We start from the raw sequence: 8,427 nt of genomic DNA on the forward strand, positions 1-8,427 counted from the left end.
ACCCGTCTGGTTCTGGTTCAGATGATGGAGGGCCACATGCTGCCTCATCAAATAAAGACATGAAATCAGATCACTTCACCACCACAATCAAGTAAACTGAAATAACTTCTTCAGTATTTTAAAACTGAATGCTTCATGATGAAGAGATCACCAAAAGCAGTTTGATTCAAGGAGCTTTTTTTAAGCCATTGAGTTCGATGTTTGCATTATTCGGCAGCAAAAATATTGTTGCAAACCGCATTAAGTTAAAAAAAAAAAAGTCGAATGTCATTTCTCAGAATGAAGCTGGTGTTTGCACGCAAACAGCCATTTTGGAGGAAAAGCAGAGACCACGATGAGGCGAGTGTGATTTCCTCTTTCTTCACCACAAGTAAAAAAAAAGGGTGAGACAGGCGTTTTGAAGAGTAAAGTTTATTTTTTTTTAACTTTTGCACCTTCTATCAGAAGCTTTACTGTTTTATATTAATTGAAGTGAATGAGTAGAATCAGTAGTTTTACAACAATCTGTTTTCAAAATGCATCCGAAGTTTTGGACAGGTGTTTTGAAAGAGTAAAGTTGTTCTGTTTAATTTTTATTTTTTTTCAATTTGGAACCTTCTATGTGAAGCTAGATTGTTTTATTTTAATTGAAGCTAATGAGTAGAATCAGTAGTTTTACCAGAGTCTCTTTTAAAAATGCATCCGGATTCGTAGTTTGATTTATTACTTCCTGTCTCAGAAATGATCCTGCTGCAGAAAACGGACCGTGTTATATACTGCTGTAAAATGACATTAATTCTGAAATCCAGGGTAAGAATGGGGGTAATCTAAATATTTTACACAACAATGTTCAGAATTTAATAGTTTTACCGATAAAGTCATAGAAATTTTCTAAAATAGCTCTGAAATTCATTTTGTTTAAACATTTACATTCACAAAGCCAGAAAAACAAGAAGTGAGTAAGATCTGACACACACAAGGAAAACTAATCCAACATAATTAATACATTTTCACTGCTGACAATGAAAGTTCTCATCATACTCACTGATCTCAGTTCTGCACAGCAGATGTTGGAAGTCCACTGCACTCTGTCACCAGTCTGTGGAAATTATCTATTTTTAAAGATTTAATGTGAAAACTGAGAGTCTCTATCATGGAATGTCCCATTAATGTGACTCAGAGGCGTCACTCTTGTCTTCTGAACGTTGAGCTGAGCTTCTGGTTTCATCGATTCTCTCACAGGAAACCAGAAGAGACACGTTGAAAATGACAGATGAAGTTCAGCCCCCTCTTCCTGTGGAATAAAGCTACAGCCAGACTATTGATGATGACCAGTTAACAGAGGAGAACACGAACGCAAAGTTCCTGTTTCAGCCCCACGGACAGCGCTCTGTCCATCATCCATGCACGTTGGGCCTGATCACTTGCCTCGTAAACCAGCCCCGCCCACTCCTCATCCGTTTGGATTTTGGAGATGAGCTCAGTCTGGGTAGGAGCCCATAGAAGGGGATTTCACGCAGTCCTGAAACGGCCGAGCCAATCAGCGAAGCCGCTTTTTATTTTCAAATTTTTTTGGCGAATTCCAGTGGCTAAACCGGAAGTGACGCTATCGTTGCGCGTATCGGAGATGACGGACTTTAACTTTAACCATGTCTGAAAGCTGTAATCAATAAAGTTACAGCCAAAATACCAAGAATTACAACAATCAAGCAAGAGCAAGAGTCTGCGCCTGGTGAGTTTCTAACAGGAAAAGACATTTGCAGGTGTCCAACAGGCTCAGCTCCACACAGAGGGCTGTGTGGTCTTTGTGTCCAGAAACACAGGTCATATTAATACAATATTTTTCATGATTGACTGAATTCTTAGATGGATGATGGAGAGATCTGGAGGCTGTCTGTCATTATGAACGAGTAGAAAATGAGGGACGCTCCACTTTGCCTTTCAACTCATTCAGACCCTGCTTAAAGTAAACACTCTCTGTTTTGCGCTCGTAAGACATGTTGTGGTGGAGGTAGCTGAAAACTCCCAAACAACAAACAAACCAAAAACCAAAAACAAAAAAACTAGACAATCAGTTCGTTTGTCCCTCAGAGCTGACTGCAGCAGACTCCACCATGACAGCAGCTTCAGCTGTCAGTCAGTAACAGAAAGCTCTTCACAGGAAATATGTTTGGTGACCAAGCTGTGAAACTGTTGTTGGGTGAAAGCTGAGGCATTCACACCTTTATTTTCCTGTTTCTTTATTATTCTTCTGTCTTATCCCCCGTTTTTTGTCACCTTTCTCTTCCTACAAATTTTGTCCCATTTGAATCATTCAAATATCAAAACGGTAGTTTTATATGAACAAGGGTGCAGTGTTCTAGCTTTTAAAATCTTTTTATTATTATTATTATTATTATGACTTCTTCCGCCGTTTTTGACGCCTTTCAACTTCTTCGGATTTTAACCGATTTTAACCAGTCAACTTTTAAAATGTTCAACTTTTCAACTTTTTAAATTTTTTTTTAAAGTTTTTCAAATATTTCAATTTAAAAAAAAATGTTAACATGGAAAAGTGGATGGAGAAGTCATTCAACTGACCTTTCAACTCTTTCAACTTTTAATCATATTATAACTTTGTCTTACTTTCACATAGAATTGTCATTCGAGTTTTAAAACGTTGCCATTTTTGTCCTCAATTCTCAAATTTTTCAGATTGTTTGGAACTTTTTCAACATTTCTCAGCTTTTTTCAAACTTATTTAACTTTTTCGAACTTTCTTCAAGCTTTTTCAGCATTTACAGCTTTTTTTTGCCCTTTTCTTCACGTTTTTCTGACTTTTATCAAGTTTTCCAACCGTCATCTCCTTTTTCCAGCTTTTTCAAAACTTATTTAAGCTTTTTCAAACTTTTTTCAGGGTACCTTTCAACTTTATTCAGCTTTCCCCCCCCAAAAAATTTCTTTGCTTTTTAGCCTTTTCTCCACATTTTTTCAGCTATTTTAAACTGTATACACTTCCTTCAACTCTTTTAACTTAATGGAGCTTTTATTCAACCAGTTTTTCAGCTTCTTTCAACGTTTGTTCTTGAACTTCTTCTGCATTACAGTTTAGTATTTTCAGCTCAGGGGGCACACCCACCGAAAGCATGGAGGTCTTGGAGATCGGTGTTAAATTTGGGGCCATGAATCAAAAAGGTTGAGAACCACTGTATGAAACATCTGCTGCTCTTCTAACATTAGGAATTAGCAAGGATTTATCCAAACACTGATCCCAGATGTGACTGGTGTAAATTAATACTGCCTCCTGGCTGCACACATTTTGGACATTCCCACGGCTGCAGCCATTTTGGGGGAAAAGATATTTACTGTTTAAACATGATTCCTCCACCTTTCATTGCTCTTTTTGGAGTGATGTCCAGAGACTCAGCACTGTTTGTTTTAATTTATTTCATCATGTTGATTTCAAGGTTGCTGGTTTTTTTTAACTGTTAAAATCCAATAAACAGGATAAAATAGATTTATTCATGCCATCAAGGAGCTTTGAACAGGAAAAGTTTAATGATACCTTCATCAGTTTCATCTATTGTGTGTAAAGCAAAATACTGACCACATCATTGTTTTAAAAGGTTTCAAAACTGTTCATCATAACATCAAGATAAACTTTCCATTGCATGTATTGAATTACAGCTCTGTACATTAAAAAGGAAAATGATAAGATCAATTTTATTCAAACACCAACTTAAAAAAAACAAACCAAAAAAATTCAGTTTTTTGCTGAAAAAAGCAGATAAATGTTTTTTTGCAAATATAACAAAATGTACAACCTTGTTGAAGCATCATTATCTCCAGAAAATCTTCTTGGAATCACTTCTCTACAAATTTTAAGTTACAGTTTATCTGTCAACCATTTGGAAATAATATACTAACATATTCATCAATGATCTAAAATCCACTACAAACAGAGTTAGTCCGAAATTAATGTGTGAGCTTCACTCTCAGTGCTTGAGAGTTAATGGCTCTGTTTGACTTTTAAAATACATTTATTTGACATTTTCTCTTCAGTTCAAAGAGATAATTGATCAGATCAGAGAAGTATAGATCAGAGTGTTTCCCTCTTTTCCACCTTCCTCAGTATAGACATTGTGGAGACTCTCCATAAATCTGGAAGCAGTTCTCTGTTGGTGGTGGTGATGAAGTCTCCTCATTCAACTGGAAAGAAAGAAAAAGAAGCAGAGGGTTTGTGTAGATGTGGTTCCTCACAGCTCATTTCATGTCAACGTTAACATCTTGGTAAACATGACATTTTATTGTTGCTCAGTCACCGTGAGTGGTTTCTCTTCTAAGTATTGAAATGTCCTCAGAGAACTCTGGGCTGTTGTGTTTCAATTGATACCTGATAAAAGGTTTAGGATAATGTAGAATATACAGTCCATCATTCAAAAATAATGACATTGATATTGTTTGTAATCATAGTGATTGGTTCCTGTAATAAATACTATCATAAATAGACATGTCTCATTTCACAACAATCCTGTTCAAAATATAGATTGCTGCAGAGCCCCGCAGGTGTCAGGGTGCAGAATATTTTATTAAAGCTGGGGTTGGCGATTTGAATGAGATACATTTTTTTAAATACTGGTTAAAATGATCTTTATGACCCGATGGGGAGCAATTCATAGCGTGGGTTTAAAGTAGTTTGGAAAATATCTGCTATCTACAGCAGGAGTAAAATGGGAAAAACAGCAACCAATAGTCTTGAGGGGACACCTTTTTTAAACCAATCAAGTCCCTTCGCCGTTCGACCTGCCCCCTGCGCGTACATGTCAATGACGTGCACTGACCCTGCTTCAGTGTGCTCTTAGAAGGATGGAGCGTCGTTGTAGAATGGCGGAGACGAATGTTTGGGGGTTTACTTACCGGTGAGTGCGCCATAACTTGGCGTAGTGCAAATAAAGAAAAACGAAGAAACGAAGTGCTGAGGACAGGTTACGCCAGGAACGCACTGGACGCGGAAGCGCCGCACACACCACGCGCGCCGCGAACATGTCCGCGTCTCCGCTCCCAACGGGAGCTTCTCCAATGGGGTGGGAGCTGGGCGGAGCTAGCTAGGCGGAGCCTTGGGGAGATGCTGCATGCTAACGCTAGTTTTCCAAGATCGCCAACCCTAGCTTTAAGGTGAAGGAACGCCTTCTATAGTGTGCACACGGGTTATGAAAGCGTTCCCTCGCTTTAATAAAACGAGGGCACGCTATAATAAATTGAGCACACCTCTATGTTCTTGATGAGCGCTCGTGATCTGAGATGATGCATGCTGCACGGAAATGCAACGCGGTGACTTGTGCTTTCAGAACCCCTTTGAGATGGCTAAAGGCCAGGACACACACTACAGGATTTTTCAATCTTCCCCGATTCAGACAAGACAGATCGCACCAGATCTTCCTCTCCTGATCTTCTAGTGTGTGGAGTCGCTCTGGAGCAGAACACACACTAGGAAGATTCTTCATCAGAGAATCGGCTCCACACTCTTTCAAATCTCACGAAGTCAAACGTGACTTTGTGCGGTTTCTCTTCATTCCTATGTTTAGGAATCTCCACTTTTAATAATAAGTGAAGAACTCATTCCCACATTCATTCATATCAGCTTTGTTGTTTGAGGGCACCTAAGCACTTAAGCAGTGCATCAACACTTTGGTGAAGCGGAGCTGTTCAGCCAATCAGGGAGGTTTATTCCGAGGGTGTGGACAGGTCGGCTCTCAGCTGATCGGCTCCTCTCCAGGGCTTGCGACGATCTCCCCTTCCGATGCCTCCCAAGCAGCTCCGACTGGGAAAAAATCTCTCTGAACACACCGCACACCACACGAACTCATTGGCATACTCCCGACACCTTGTCAGCTTCGATCGGGGGGAGGAGATGGGGCAAAATTCAGCCCGATCATCTTGTAGTGTGAGCTGGCTTTTAGACTCAATATGAATGCGTTGGATGGAAGTGAAGCAAGTATTTCTAACCCTTTGTATGTTAGTCCAGTATGAAAATAAAACAAAATAGGGTAAATCATTTCTATTGTTTCCTTTGCAGTCACCATATTTTGCGTGCAGCATGCATCATCTCAGATCACGAGCGCTCTTCAAGAACATAGAGGTGTGCTCAAGTTATTATAACGTTTCCTCGCTTTATTAAAGCGAAAGGAACACTTTATTTACTCCATTCCCTCACTTTATTAAAGTGAGGGAACGCTTTAATAACCCGTGCGCACACTATAGAAGGCGTTCCCTCGCCTTAATAAAATATTCTGTACCCTGACACCTGCGGGGCTCCGTAGATGACAGCTGCAAGTGGATGTTACTGACCTTTGACTCCTGTTGACTTGACTTTCATTGGAGTGTACTTGTGCAGAGGTCACACTGGAATCTGAAACATCAATTTTATTATTTTAACAGAAATAAAGATGTAAATATATAGATTGATGGGATCCAGAGTTATATACCTAACTTTCCTACTTTGTTTTCTATTGTTTAAAAGTCAGCTACAGCTGCTGGACGCTGCTGTGAACAAGTCCTTTAAATTCTTTAAAATGCTGCATAGCAAATGCTTTGAATGTCAGTGAGGATGAGGCATTGTGGGTAAAGCAGACAGAACTGGAGCACCAGAGCAGCTGGCTGGAGTCAAACCAGAGGCAGAAAGGTGTGAGTGTGTTATTTCCTTTTACAAACACAGAGTTGGTGTCAGCGCTGGTCACAGAGAACAAATGCCACTGTGCTTCTGATAAATAAAGGATGAATGTTTCTCTTCTGGGTCCCACCTGTCCATGATGTGGTCTTCACTTCAGGATAAATGCTGCCCTCTTCTGGTTTCTGCTTCTTCCCTGGAGAAAGAATGAAATTACAGTCAGAGAACCTTCTTATAATCGGACTCCTGGCTGATACTGTGATCTTCTGTTTTTGGATCTGAGCTGTTTCTATATTACAACATCCAATACTCACCCTTCTTGACCTCCTGAAGCTCCATTGAAGAATACGTCACATTCCTGGACTCATCTGCAAAACAGTTTTTCTGTTAAAGTTTGAGGACGATCATTGAATCACTGACTTTACTCACTGCTTCAGGTGAAAATGTGTGAAAAACAGTGTTTTCTTCCTCTACCTCTGTCAGGAGAATCAGTCTCTTGGATTGTCTCATAGGGATTATCATCAGCTGATGGAGAGTGGACAGAGTTTAACCACCAAAAGAGACAGAGTCATGAGTTTCCCTCATTGTTTATGAACCATGATCTTCTAAAGAGATGGATGTTACTGAACACTTTCAGGAAATAGTTTGTATTAAAGCTGACCTTGGATCGGAGAAGCGTATGTGTCGCATTGATCTTCCAGCTGGTTGCTGCTGTGGTCTGTAGTTTGGCTCTGCTGTGAACTTTGAGACCTGTTAACCCTCAAAATATTTTAATACAGCAGGTTCAACAAGAAGCTGCAATTTTAGTTTGTTGTAAAGGATCATACCAACCTGTTGAAGCATGAATCTGTGAAAAAGATGAGAGATGATTACTTTATTAATCCAAAATGTTTGATCTCGACTTTCACTCATGATGCTTTATCAGAATATTTCTTTTGTTTGGGACCCTGACAGAGAAAGTCTGTGAAACAAATCTGAAAGAGAGGTCTCACCTTTTGATCCATTGTAGAAACACAACAGCAGCAGCAGAACAATCAGCAGTAAAACTCCACAAATCCACCGAATGATCATCAGAGAGCCAGATGAAGAGCTTCCAGGCCTGGATGTGACTGCAGGGATCAATGAGATTTGATAGAATGAATACACTGATAATAATAATACAACAAAAATCAGCAGATGACTTACACTGAACAGCCATCCAGCTTTGTGCTGATTCTCTTCCATTGTATTGACACTTGTAGAAACCTTCATCTGATTCTGACACTGCAGAGATCTTCATCTCTCCTCGTCTCTCATTTTCAATGAGTTTGTTATTTTTGTAGAAAAACACATCAGAGGGAATATTTCCAGTCTTCATGACACAGAGGAGAGTTACAGACTCTCCCACAGGTACAGGATACACAGGGCTCACCAGGATAACGCCATCAGCTGGAAAACAAAGTTCAGTTCATTCATTAGAAGGTGAGACGATGAGGATGGAAAATACACACTGATAAGTTGGTGTTTTTCATCCATCTGTCCATCTTCTGTAGCGCTCCATCATACTGAATGTTCCAGGCTGCTGGAGTTAAATCTCAGCAGACTCTGGGTGAGGACAGAGGACACGCTGGACAGTTCAACACTTCATCACAGGACAGGAAATCAAACACATTCACATCACACCAGCTGTGGTTTTCATTCACCTTTTCTTTAAAATTACACTTTGAGCTGCAGTTCAGGGATCAGCCTCAAAACTCTCAACGATCAGAGAAAAAGACAACTCACAGTGTGTGGAGATATTGACTGCATTGCTGAACTCTGTT

General features: G+C 39.8%; 2 long non-coding RNA genes across 2 annotated transcripts; both read right to left on the reverse strand.

Moving 5' to 3' along the window:
* Nucleotides 1–4,035: 4,035 nt before the first annotated feature.
* LOC115385990 (uncharacterized) lies at nt 4,036–7,018 on the reverse strand. Its single transcript, XR_003931232.1, has 4 exons — nt 6,940–7,018; nt 6,759–6,821; nt 6,307–6,367; nt 4,036–4,167 (listed from the first exon to the last, which is right to left on the reverse strand). It is a non-coding gene; the product is annotated as an uncharacterized LOC115385990 (long non-coding RNA).
* A 420-nt stretch (nt 7,019–7,438) lies between these two features.
* On the reverse strand, nt 7,439–7,853 carry LOC115385994 (uncharacterized). The gene is made up of 3 exons (XR_003931236.1): nt 7,811–7,853; nt 7,618–7,734; nt 7,439–7,472 (listed from the first exon to the last, which is right to left on the reverse strand). It is a non-coding gene; the product is annotated as an uncharacterized LOC115385994 (long non-coding RNA).
* Between the last annotated feature and the right edge of the window lie 574 nt (nt 7,854–8,427).

Source organism: Salarias fasciatus, chromosome 3 (assembly GCF_902148845.1).
Source record: "Salarias fasciatus chromosome 3, fSalaFa1.1, whole genome shotgun sequence".
NCBI lineage: Eukaryota > Metazoa > Chordata > Actinopteri > Blenniiformes > Blenniidae > Salarias > Salarias fasciatus.